The sequence below is a fragment of the Corapipo altera genome, unplaced genomic scaffold (genome assembly GCF_003945725.1).
Source record: "Corapipo altera isolate COAL_440 unplaced genomic scaffold, ASM394572v1 1, whole genome shotgun sequence".
NCBI lineage: Eukaryota > Metazoa > Chordata > Aves > Passeriformes > Pipridae > Corapipo > Corapipo altera.
Genome location: NW_020884873.1, coordinates 3756930 through 3770642, shown reverse-complemented (window position 1 = coordinate 3770642; position 13713 = coordinate 3756930). Strand labels below are relative to the sequence as shown.

Here is a 13713-nt window from a genome sequence, read left to right as displayed (position 1 = left end):
CAAATTAGCTGCTAATCAGCAAGCCTACGAAGGTTCAAACACCTTTGGATAACTCCGTAGATTCTGATGCTTTTGGACTTTTTTCTGATACCAGTTAAAACAAATCGTTCAGGATGGGGTTAGGAGCCTGGAAGAAGAAGGGAAGAATGGCTTTTCAAACAACCTGAACAGCTATTGTCAACACTGAGAGTCAAAAAGTAGTCCAGGCTTCCTCATGGTAGCCTTTTGCTACCTCAGACACTAAGGCACATTAGTGGATCAGTACCACATCCTGCACCAGGCGCTGGCTGGCTCTGTGTGGTGCAGAAAGCCAGTGCTCTGTTCTTTGATATTTTGATCTGCACAGAAGAGATCCTGAGCAACATTCCAGAATTCTGCTCCCTGAGCATCACATCATGCTACCATATACAGTCAGCCAGCTTCTTCTCACCTAAGGGAAAATGGTTTTCTGTACCAGCTGGAAGGTGGCAAAAGGGGTCTTGCTCCTCATTCCAGAAACACAAGGACTATGTGCATGTTGATTCAAATAACTGATTTACTTGGTCAAAGCTCTGAGAAAATGTCATGACTGGTACAAGGAAGAGCATGGGACCAAGTGGCTTCAAGTAGGGAGGAGCAGGGCATCCCCTTTCAGCAGTAGCAGACTGTTGCATTGGCTCAGCTGAGCACTGAATTGTACCACTGTATGACAAGGTGAGAAGAGCAGAGATTGCATTTTGGGGTGCAAATTTCTAGCTGAGGTGTCGAGGCATTGCTGTACTGCAGCACATGACACCAGCAGCCTGACTCCCTACTGCACACCAAAGTTTCTGTCTTTTCTATGACATTATCTCAAATTGTTTACCATTATGAAACTGGGAGTCTTTCATTGTCCTGGTTTAAAAGCACGATTCAAACCTTATGGTCCAATTGTATTCCTTTTTTTTGCTGAGGTCTGAAGACTCAAAAGCTTTTCAAATTAAGAATGGCCATTTCGTAAAAAATGGATTAAAAATGGAATTTAAGTTGGTAAGAGCTTTTCAAACAGGGTGGTGAGGCAAATATGCCCAGTGTTAACTTCCTGAAGTTCACCCCTATACTCCTTGAGTGAGAAGCTAAAACCTGTGGGCCACCCTTAAGAGTCTACTGATTTCATTGCAATTAAGGTTTAAGTGGTGTTTAGCATTTCACGATTGCCCTACTTTATGGTCCCTTCATTTTCTTAGCTTAAAAAATAGCGATGTTGCAACACTGTAGTGTTTCTGTTGTGATTGTCATGATGGAAGCAGAGCCAATGCAATTTGCCCATGTTTTACTAACCGCCATCTGGCAGGGATATGGTGACATGCTAATCTTCACAGGACTCTTGTTTTTCAACTATCTGCTGGACAACTAAAGAGATCACCAGGCTGCTGGGATGAATGCCAGATGGGAGGCAGGTATGTTTATGAGTTTAAGATTCTTATTTTCTTTCAGTGCTTTCACATGCTGTTCATGGAGTGGCAGGAAAAGTGAAAAGGGGGAGGAGGGGATGAATCAGTGACTAGACTACAACTGTTCAAAATCACTTTGAAGTTCTGCAAAAGGTGGTTGTTTCACAGTTCACCTCTTATCTACTGTTTGTTCACTTGGCCTTGAGGTCTGGATGGGCTTTTTGGAAGTCCTTTCCAGTGCTTTGCCCAGTGCTCCCAGTTTGACAGGCAAACACACTGCTGAACACGCATACAGTACTCAATAAAATGGCCTTGCTTTTCTCTCTTCCTCATTTTTATAGCTCTGGTGAGCCTGGGGTGATGGAAGGATAGTCATATGCTGCCTCACCAGTAATTACAGGCAGCTGACATGATGTTAGCCCAGCAGCTGAGTCTTGCAGAGGAATAAGAATTACGGCAGCTTTGTACCAAGAACAAGAGAAGTCTCTGCTCATCTCCCTGGACTTCAGGGCTGATAAAATGGCAAGAATTGCTGTAACAAGATGGAGACTGAATCTTCCCGATGAAAAACGCCTAAGTAACCCAAAGGATAACGATGGCATAAAAACTAAATAAATATTTTTAAGTTAACCAAAAAACCCCAACAAGAAAAACCAGCAACTTCCTAACGGTGGAAGGACAACTGTGGACAGTGGACGAAGCAGTCAGTAGATCACTGCTCCCCAAGTGATCCAGGCAGTAAGCTAACTTTGTCTGGAAGATGCTCAGGTCTCAGCTACATGATGCTTCTTAAGCTCCCCTGCTAGATCCCATGTCTCTGGGTCTCCTTAGGAGGGGCCACTGCTCACTGCTGCAAGTCTCAGCAGGGACAAGGGTGTGCAGCACCTCCCCAGTTCACTGGGGCTGGAGCCAGTGCTGTCTCCTGTCAACATTTCAGAAGAAATCAGCAGCTTCAGCAAATTCATCTAACAAATGCCTTACCCTGACTCACCTTCTCGCAGCAGGGCCAAAAAATAGAGTCTAGTTTTAGCCACTGTAATGACTAACATTCATAATGACTAACAAAGAATTACAGCTAAAAACACAAGCTGCTTTAGCTCAAACTAAACAGTCATGGCTCACCAGTTAGGACTGAAAGATTCATGTTCAGCTCAAGTGCAGAGGAGTATCTGTGGCACACTCTCACCAACATGTGACATTAACAGAGCTACACACAATAAATCCTTATTACAGTAGGCTTCTCAGAACAAAGATTTCTGATGAGGGGGCTGGTTTGGAAGAACCCTGTGTGGCATCAATTAAGCAAAACAAACTACTCCTCATAAATTTCCCCCTAAACAAAAACCAGAGCAGAAACAAACAAACAAACAAATTCCTCACCTGTCACGCTCAAGTTGGAAATAAAATTGTGGTTATAGTCAAGGGTTAAGTACGGAAAGTGCACAGGTACCTTCCCCTTCTTTCCTCACCATAGGTAAGGCAATTACTATGGAAATTATCTGCTTGATTATTAATTAAATATCTATAAATTCACACACTCACAGACAGTCTCTCTCTCAATAGGTCTTGGCATAAGGGAGCACACAGAATTTTGGCAACGAGCTGAGAGTGGAATAGGCGGCACAACCTAGACATGCCCAAGCCTTCTTGACACAGGAACAGCTTCTCTTCCCTATGCCAGTGGTTTGCTCGGTGCCAGCTCCGATGCACACCCCCTTCCAGGAATGGCTTTCATCCATGCTGGCAAACAAAATGATAGAGAAGAAAATATGAAATTACTCTTCAAAATGTAAGTGGAAGGATGAGCACGGCGCCAAGTGAGAAGTATCCAAATGTGAGATCCCACACTGCTACATGTCAGTTGGAAAGATGACACACATACAGAAAGTCAAGCAAACAGGTTCGTCCACAAAGGGAAGCTAAAGGAGATCATTTGCATTTTGTATAATAAAATATTTAAAGCAGCACTGCACAAATTATAAATAAAAACACTAACTGTAGTCACCAAGAATGCAAGCACCCTATGTGGAAGCTGGCCAGCAAACCCCTTCATTAAATACAGTATGATCAGAAGGAAATAGAAAAGTGGCTATAGACCTCTGAAGGCCAGCAGGTAATGCAAGCTAATTGATTATTCAGTTCTAATTAGGGGATCCAATACTTATTTTGGACTACTCACAGGAGAATAAAGCAAGAGTTCAGGGTAAAGTAAAGTCGACTTTATTTAACAATCTGTGACTGATTATAAGAGAGCAGCAAGTTCCAGATGGGTGGGAGTGCTTACAAAAACCCCTCTATTTTCCTACAACTTACAATCAATGCTTTTAGTTTCCATGTATTGTAATGTTGCCACTTAACACAACAAGAACAGCAGAACAAAGAAACATGAAACCAACTTTGCACCAAAATTTGGGGACTGAATAGGACATGCTTTCCCACTCAACAAAGGATGTAGTTCAGGCTTCTAATTTTAGCATCTTATTCAAGACGATACCTGATTTAGTGTTCCTTGGTTGAGCCTTACTTCAAGGAACTGTTTCATTCCATTATGTAAAATATGCAGACTTTTTGGGACAGAGATCATGCCTGCTTCTATGTTGTAAAAAAATCATCATGAAGACAGTATTTTAAAATAACATTCACTTTAACTATTATTTATTTGCAATTATCTGTTGTTAAGAGCAACTATAATTTTAAAATGAACAACTGTTTTGCTTTTTCAACTTGTCTTATACATATCCTCATAACCACCTGGATTTATTATTGCTGTTGGGCAAATCACATGGAAGCATGGAAATTCCAGTAGTTTGGGGGAAAAAAAAAAATCAGTCCCTTTTCTGTTATAATTGCAAGTTCAAAAAGCTGTTCATTTTTATATTCAGAAAAGGGAACACACTTTAACATTCCTGTTCCGTGCCTTTGCCCACCCTGTACCTACTCCCCACTGTCTTGGCACAGCAGTGGAAAAGCAGCAGGACCATGAGTAATGGTAAAAGCCTGGAACTTAGCAGCTTTAATTGATTCATATTCTGTGAAAAGCAAAAGCAAAGGTCTATGTTTGTCTCCTCGCAGAGCTCCTAAGTGAACCCTGCTAGACAGAGTAGGTGCATTAGGCTCACCGTTTCCCCGGGGCTCAGCAGAGCTAGGTAAGATAACAACCCAACTTTCACCCACAAGGATTTCCCTAGGCAGCTGCTGTAAAAGGGTTAATGACTGATGTTTCCATTAAATCTGACCTGCCTCTCAGTTTTGCCATAGCCTGATATAATCCCTGTTTTGCACTTATTCGCACGGACAAATGGAGTCACTCCACAGCAAGGAACGCACAACCCCCGCTCTCACAAAAGGTCAATTAATTTTAAATGGAGGCACAGAGTATTATTTCTGCTTAAACTTAAAACAAACAAACCAGGGCAAAAGCCTGCCTATGCACTGTGCTGCTACTTGCCAAGAATTAAAAGCTCCCCATTCAGAACCTAATGGGCACAGAATGCATCTGTAGGGCATCCATATGTACACTGAACACAAATCAATACTATTGCCTCGCAACTCCAGCCAGGACAATATTCAGCTTCTCTGAACTCTCCAATCCAAAACATCGATCATCTCACGTCTAAACTTTCAAGGACCAGTTACAGTCCCCTTAAATGGGAATTTATGGTTAGGTAAGAACAGCAGCAAATAAAACGCCCTCGAAACCATTCTAGAGGAAGCAATTTTTTTTATCTACTTATTTTTAAAACCCCACTCTGACTTTGTTTTCAACACAAAAAGACTGAGGATGAGTGTCTAAGAGGATTGATTATTGGATGTGCCTTACTTTGGTCAACTGTTTGAACACACTAAAGGTCAAAACAGACCAAAAAACTGGTCTGTTATGATCATCAGCAGCTGATGATCATAACACAAACCCACTAGGAACTGAACTAACACTGCAAAAATCCCCTTTATGAATAACAGTAGTTGACCCTAACTCAAATATGAGAAAAGGATTTACTCCTAGGAGATGTTTCACCAAATGAGGTTTGTGGCAGCACCAGTTAAGCAGCACTACTGGGAAGATGTAATGAAAAGATCCAAATGGTGAACAGCACATCATCCAATGTTCCAGCATATACTTACTAAATATTTTATTAGGAGAGCTTAATACTTGTATTAATATCAGAAATACTTTTTATAGAGTTAAAATATAAATTGCCCAGAAGCTGAAATTAACACAGGCTCCATGTTTCTTAGTATGGGATGCTCAGGAACTGTCTGCTATGTTATTTTTGATTGAAAAATAGCCTTCATTAAATCAAACTTTTCTACAAGAAAATTTTGATTGTGCCAAAATACTGTAAATAAATTAAATATTCTGGGGCAAGATCAATGCAATATGAGTCATTTCAGTATATTTAAGCTACCTGCAAATGGCTATACCTGATGGCATTTATCCTAAGGCATTTGTGCAAGCAGCTGAAGCAATTCTACTGTAGTTAGCATAAAACCTAAGAAGGGCAGGGGAAGTAAGAGTAGAAAAGAATAAAAACATACCTGGTTTTAAAGAAATTAAAACTGGAGGAATTACAAACTTCAGTTTACCTTCAGTTCCCAGAAAATCAGGAAAAATAAACAAACTTTTTGTAAGCACAACTGGTACAAAAGAGATAAATAATACACATCAGTGTTGATTTGTCAAGATAGTATCTTGCTAAATGAATCTCATTTCTTTCGTCTACTTATAGTTCTTTACAGAGTTCCAGGAGTAGTAGTTGCCATACTTGATTTGTGGTTCATTTTTTGAAACTTTCTGACGCTACCTTCACATAAGTAAGCTATACCATCTTCAAGAGATGGTCTTGTTGGAACTCTCCTAGGGCAGACAGGAAAACAATACACTATTACAAAGAAAACAACAAAAACGCTATTAATGGTTCATTACTTAAATGTAAGAGAATGTACAGGGCAGTGTTCCACAAGGATCTGCCCTAAATGTGGTGCTACTCAATATTTTCACTAACAACTTAGACGAAGGAATTAAGAGTGTTCCTATGCAATCCACAGACAGCATCAAACTGAGACGGTAAGTAGGAAGACAGAATCAGAATTCTAAACGATCTTGAAAATTGGAGGAGCAGCCTGAAAAGGATGCAACTGGGACAAGAAGATGTAACTATAATTAGGTAGAACAGTTAACTGCATAAATGCAGGATTGGGAGCAACTGATTAGGGAGTACTTCTTTGGGAAAGGATCTGGGTGTTACAGTCAATTCCAAGTCAACATGATGATACTGTGAAAAAGGCCAGCATCACCCTGGGATACGTATAATCAGATGATACATGAAGGTATAAGAAGACAATCTCTCACTCTATTCATCACTGGTAAGATCTCTGTAGGGAGCAATTTTGGGGCACTTCTCTTGAAAAGAGATGTGAACTACCTGTAGACGGTTTCTAATTTCCACTTGAAATTTAATCATCACCGTACGTATCTTTTTTCTTATCCCTTAACTTAAAATGTTGTTCTCTTTCTGGTGCATTAATACCAGATAAACCATGTAACACCTTTAAACACACATAAATGGAGCTGTACACAACATCCTACATGATTTGCACGATGGTTTTCTTCCCTCTTGTTCTGAGAATACCTGACCTGCACCCAATTTGCCTTTGTGATATTGTCACATTAGTCGTAATCCTATGATCACCTAAATGCCCAAGTTTTTCCCTCTGACTTTGAGGAAGGGAGGAGATGACAAGGTATAGCAAACATTCTTGTCATTAGTCCTTAACCAAATCACCTTGATCTTTATGTTGTGAAGTTTTATCTGACTGTTAATCCTCTGGTCTTCAAAGTCATCTAATTTGGTATTAGGGCATTGTGATCCTCCCCTAAAATGACAGTGCCTCTCAAATTTGTATGGTTGGTTTCTGTATAAAACACAACTGTAAGAGCAATTAATGTTCTTTCTTTATACTTTTTATTTAGGTATATGAATGATGAAAATCTCACTTTGTAAATCATTATTTGTTCCTGTGTGTTTATTTTCTTTTTTTTGTGTTTTGTTTTAATCAGAAGCAAACCATATGAGGTTTTAATTCACTAATTCCATAACTGTCATGACCCATCCCTCTATCTGCTAAAAGACTAGTAGGTTTTTTATTCCTTTTAACCCCTGTGATACATTTAGATTGATTGAACATTTTCAAAGCTGACACTGCAAGGGATTTGGCCAAAGGTCAGCTCTATACGAGAGTTCACAGTGTTAAAACATATTATTTTCTCTCTAAATAACATGTAAGATACTGTTCATGATCTACTATGCCAACATTTTTCATAGTGCTATAAAACACACTCTTTTCTACATAACAGACTCCTCAAATATACATTGGAACTGACAGAACGGTTCTAGGTTTGATGATAAAATTATAATGTGAAATTTTATGGCCTGTCGTAAGGAGGGGATCAGGCAGGCAGAATGTACAGCCCAGGTAATGGTTCTTTGTGGCTTTGCACTGATCTCTACAGCTCCTCATATTCACTGATTATAAAAAGGACAAACACATTATCCCAAACAGATCAAACCAACAATATTTAAAACACTGTTGCAATTATTAAAAATATTCTGAATGTTTAGCTACCTTAAAATGAATAAGGTATATTTTTATTGACATTACTATAGTATAAATATACTATGAGTATAAAACAATATTTATGTGAAGGGATGGGATAGGGAAGGCCGGGGCTGACTTGTGCATTAGAGATGCTCTTTTTCACAGTCTCGTGATTCATGCTCTTCCACGGTTTTCTGAAGCAAGTATTTCAGATCCGGCTGCTGCACAAGCCCAATAACTAGTTCTCATCACAAGTTTGCTAAGGAGTCTCAGCAGACAGATGGAAACGATACACATGCGCAACAGCCACTCCAACACAATAGAGCCACTGTATCAGTAATGTGGGAAATATAGCATCGCTCCATCCCCGAGCAGGCTTTAATGCACGGGATTGTAACAGCTCCAAAGAAGTGTTTGTGGTCTACTGAGTCAATCATCTATGTACATTAAAAAGTCATAGCTGGCACTACTATCTCTTTGGCACAACACTTAAAAAAATATCAGTTGAAAAGGAGAAATAAAAGGAACACACCAAAGCCACACAAAAGTCAGAGTAATTTAGTTACTTGTAGCCAGAAAAGCACATAAACACATGCTTAGCTTGACTCCAGCAGAAGTGAAGACAGGGCTCATGTCTTTTGCTGAGTCAGAATCTTAACACTGAACATTACCTAAAATTGCTCTGCTGCTGAATACACTAGGTTCACTCTTAATCTAAAACTGATATCATACCACACATCCCACTATTGGCAATAACAGGGCAATATCATACTCGTGTAGCAAGACGCACGCTCATATATTCTGAAGGCATATAGCTTTTTCAGAAACAGCCCCGTGTGATTTGTTCTACATGCACCTTAAAAGCAGTTGTTTCTCACATCGGTACAAACAGCTGCCAGATGAGTGTGTACTGAAGGGCAGCCTGTCAGCCAGCATGACCCAACTGGACTCTTGAGGCTGGACAGGACTCTGAGCAACCTGGTCTAGTGGAAGGTCTCCTGCCCACGGGGGTGGGATGGGAATTAGATGATCTTTAAGGTCCCTTCCAACCCAAACCATTCTGTGATTCTATGAACTAAGGTGTCCATCAAGCAACTATCAAAATTTAGACTTCAACAGGACTGTCAGGTCTGACAGACACTCTGAGCCCCAGCATCCACATTGCCTCGGAGAGGACAAAGCAGAGTTGCTGTCCCATACACGCACTGCTGCTTTCTTTGCTCTTGCTGCTGCTCAGCTGCTGGGTGAGGCACAGTTTGGGGCCCTGCAGCAACCAGGGAGGACTTGGAAGCAGCAAACCACTATCCAAGCACAAACACCACACGGGGTTAGTGACAACTGCACACAGAGCAACCTTTTCCCATCATGTTAAACGTGTTAAAAGCACATCAGTTATTTTTGACGATGAAAAATTTATCCTGGGATTGGTGGGGAGTTGTGTTTTTTTTTTTCCCCTGCTCACAAGTGTTGCCATGGGATTGAAGGAATGAATGGGGGAGGCTTGCTGTTTGTAGCCTTGAGCACCATGTGTCTGAGGATAAAGAAGAGAAGATCTATGCTAGAGTTCAGGAGGATTTGTTCTTCCCATTCATTTGAGGAAAGGACATTGCGGGAGGAAAAAAAAAGGAAAAAGTAAATAGAAACAGAAAAGAAAAAAGAAGGAAGGCCTAATTCAGATGTCAGAACAGCAGAGTGAAGACCTCAAAACTACTTCATGCTGGTTGTCAGCTTTCCATTTATACAATGGCAATAGTAATTATAAAAACAAATAATCAGACATTAGAGTTGGTTTAATCCTTGCTTAAGTACAGCAGACATATAACTCTGAAAGCATGTACAGCGTGGTTATAAATAAAAGCTGTGGTCTGTCATTAAATTGAGCTATTTTAGAGTTTTAAAATATGGCACCTCGGGAATTAACAGTCTTCATGCTGTTGCAGTAACATCAGCCACCAAACTTCAAGCAGAGTCTGTGTAATATTTCAAGATTTTACGTCCACCTACCAAGACTGATTGCCTCCTCTTATTCTCTGAATGGAGAGGGCACTTCAGGACATGCTTCAGAGTATCTGTATCTGGGAATCTACTTAAATGTGTACTCACACAAAGGGGTATCTCTCTGAACTAGGGTCTTGGTTTCTTGGAGCTGATGCTGCCATAGCCTACTGAAAACTGGGCCTCCAGTACAAGTCTGGATGATATGACTAGTGATATACGAATAACAAAGTTTTTAAAAAATTGTCACCTGGCCAGTTTTTTGATTACATATTTACATACATAGACACAGCGAAGTACAGTACCAGATACTTTAAATTCTTGCATAATAGAATGAAAAAAAATTTTAATTCTGAAACTATGAGTCAAACATTACTTGGTTTTAAATAAACGAGAGAAATCTACCCAAAATCATATGTGTGCTTTTGTATTTTCCACACAAAGTGCATAGGATCAGCAAAACTCATATAGTCAAGATTTCCTTGGAAAACATTAAGGTCCTTATGCCACTTGAGACATCAAGTCATTACTACTAACCTCTTCCCCCACTGAAAAACTCCATCAGCTTTGAAAACGATGATTGCTGTAAGGGAAGAACAAAGTGCTCAGAGAAAGAAACCCTCCTTTGGAAAATGATAGCATTCTCTCCTTGCTGGAGGTGAATACAGACCAGTGTCATATTCCTGTACCTCTGCAAGCAAGAGGATGCTCCAGCAAAACCTGCTGCTCACTGGGAAGGACTCAGATAACTTCAAACAAAATGCACACATGCCCTTTTTACCAGGGCTAGAGTCTCAACCACCACATATTATGTAGGAAAAAACCCCATTATTTTCACACCTTTCTCCTGCTGCAGATGGGCCAGATGAGGAACAGTGCTCAGTGTGATGAATTGGAAAGTTTTTTTGGACACAAAGCTGCAGATCAGCGTGTAGTTGGGGAAAAGCAGCTGACTTGGATAGGAAGATTAGAGAGGAGAAGTAAAGGTGGATTGTGCTCCAGATGTGGCATTGAGGTTATTAAAGTCCTCTTTATCAGGTGGTGCAAACACACAGCCACATATAATTGTTTACAGCTCTGTCAAAGGTACCTGAGGCTTAAGATCCTGCAAAACACGGAGCAAAAAAGGGTCTTTATTGACTGAACAAGTGGTGACCTGTTACTCAATGTGTTTGTTAGCACTTCCAACGTGATCGTGTGTCCTGAGCCATGATATGAAATAAAGGGCCCTTTCTGCTAAAGAAAACCCTCCTCTGTCCCAGAAATTGTAATAACACTTTTTTCTATAGTCAGGATTCATTACATCTGGCCGTTTTTTCCCTAACCTTTTTGGCTCGCTTAGCTGCAAGGCTACATTCAGGATACTTCTAGCTCCTAAAGAGTTTTCCTTTATATTTTGAAATAGGAATCAAGGAAAGCTGATGATTTTTGGCATTTTTTGATGACTTCAGTAGATAGTCTCCTGCTTTGCTTTGTGGTTTTGGTCTTTTTTTTAGGTGCCACAATGCTATCGAAGTACAAATTACTGTACATGCTCTTTGCTGACATTACAAGCTGAAATCTGGCATTGAAAGCAACTTAACTGAGCTGAGATAGGGGCACATACTCTGTGACAGATTAGTGCACCAGCCAAAGGAAAAGCTCTTATTTAAGTAATGCAGAAGGCTTTTGTCCATCATAGTACATGCTAAATCAGTGACCTGAAACTCTTGATGTGTCCTCAGCAGCTAAGGAGAACTGCATCCTCATGTTTTTACAGTGCAAACTTTTCCTTTCCAATCTCCTTCATCCTTTTTTCCCTACCTCAGTACTTTGTAACATGAAAAGGATGGAAGTAAAAGTTAACATGCTTTAGCAGTCCCCACAGACTGCTTAAACAAACACTGTGATTGCAATTTAGACAATCTGGAGTCCATTCAATATTAAATCCCCATCCCAGGCTACAACTGCCAAACAAATAAAGGATTCATGGAGTACTTTACACTGTCATTTACTACCGCAACCATTGTCACTTGACAATCCAGAGGAGGAGCCTGCAAGGTCTGATACTGCACCAGCTACATCTGTCAACAAGAAGACAGAGAGCTCTGCTAAGCAAACAGGCTTGATCCTGCTTTACACAGTCTCCCTTTGTCTTGCCCCAGCTGAGCCTCTTCTAATCTTCTCAGGCTATCTTCAGCAGCACAAGCAAGAACTTCTGCTGGAACCAGGCAGACAAAAGATGCCTTTCTTCACCCCTCTGGACTGTTTAAATGTTTATGCCACTCCACCTCTGTCCCCGCACCTTTATCCCACGCCCCCACCCACTGCACAACTGAAATGAACACGTAGTGTTTGCCACAGCAAATTCTACCAGTGTTATGCCAGCACACTCATGTCAGAGGAGGGAGAAAGAGCCTTCAAATTACCTAAAATAATATAACAAAACAAAAATTTGTAGGTTTGGGATTGAAATGCACTACACATTTTACTCTCCCTCAGCTGCAAATTATTTCAGTTACTTATTCTGAAGTGGCCCCTAGATCAAGCTCCCAGTGTGCTACTTTATGTCAGATGAGCTGGTTTGCTTAGAGAGCTCTCATATGTCTCCTGCAGGAACCCCTTGGCATTAGAAATATTCACCAGTTCCAAAAGTTGAATCCACTTGGAAACATTTAAGTAAAAATTATCAAGGTATATTGATCTAGATGTCCAGGCTGGCAAATACTGGCATAGGAAATCTTGCCCCGAGTAACTTTTTTCATAGCCAGTCATCTTAAATAAATAGCACATGAACAGTGTCACCAGGTAAACCCACAGGACACACTCCATCTCAAGGAACACAAATGAATGCAAGATTTCCAGCTGTTTCAGCATCAGGAACTGCCATATTTATTCTGGAAAGAGCAAACAACAGATGTAGCTGGATAGCAAGAATTCATCTGTTTTTCAACCACACTTAAAATAAAACTCAATTTGCCATTATCATGTCAAAAGCACTTGATAAATGTCAGGAATTTGGGGGAAATCCTAATATGTAAACCTCAACTTCTAATTGCTTAGCCAGGTTAGAAGGGGCCTCACAGGACAAAGTCCTTTATCAACATCTGTTAAAGCAACTATTAGCCAAAAGTGGTTTCCTTAATTTGTGACATTCACATGAAATGTATTCATGATCTTCTCCCCCCCTTTACTCAGCGAGGAGACCCCTCAATCCACCACCTTGGACTCCTCTTGAGAGGGACGTGCCCCTGAACAACCATGGGTGGGATGGGCCCCAGAGCCTGGAGCTGCCTTGGCAGTGTTTTGTGCTGACTGCCTCATAAAAAACAGAGAGGGATATTTTAAAAAATAAAATAAGCATTAATACAACCCCATTTCCTGCCGTGCCACCTCCAGCTGCCACTCTGCCTGCATCAGGGAACAAGTGGAGCCCACTGACAGCTCCATGGCTCAGAGGGCGGCACTTCCCCGGCCGAACCCACACAGCAAACTAATATTCCATTCCTAAAGCAGAGCCTTCAGCTTGTTTTGTTGCCAGATGCTTTGATGGTTTCCCTTAAAAATACATTGGAATCGAGCAAGAAGGGATGTGTAACCCAAAGTCACAGTTACACAACTAACTGTCCATCTATACCTAATATCTTGGAAAACGACACAATCATACATACAAAATCACACATATTGTTAGCAATCATTCTGATGCAGTACATCAGACCTGACTAAGGGA

At 40.6% G+C, this 13713-nt stretch overlaps 1 protein-coding gene across 7 annotated transcripts in view; it reads right to left on the bottom strand.

Annotated features, from left to right (window-relative positions):
• Window positions 1-13713, bottom strand: part of SOX5 (SRY-box 5) — a 640197-nt gene that overhangs the window by 362349 nt on the left and 264135 nt on the right. Inside the window, exon 2 of one of the 7 annotated variants that reach the window (XM_027659214.1) lies at window positions 10113-10213. The exons of the other annotated variants lie outside the window; for them this stretch is intronic. The gene's annotated coding sequence lies outside the window, so the exon portion shown is untranslated. The remainder of the gene's footprint in view (window positions 1-10112; window positions 10214-13713) is intronic. 7 annotated transcript variants of the gene reach the window in all.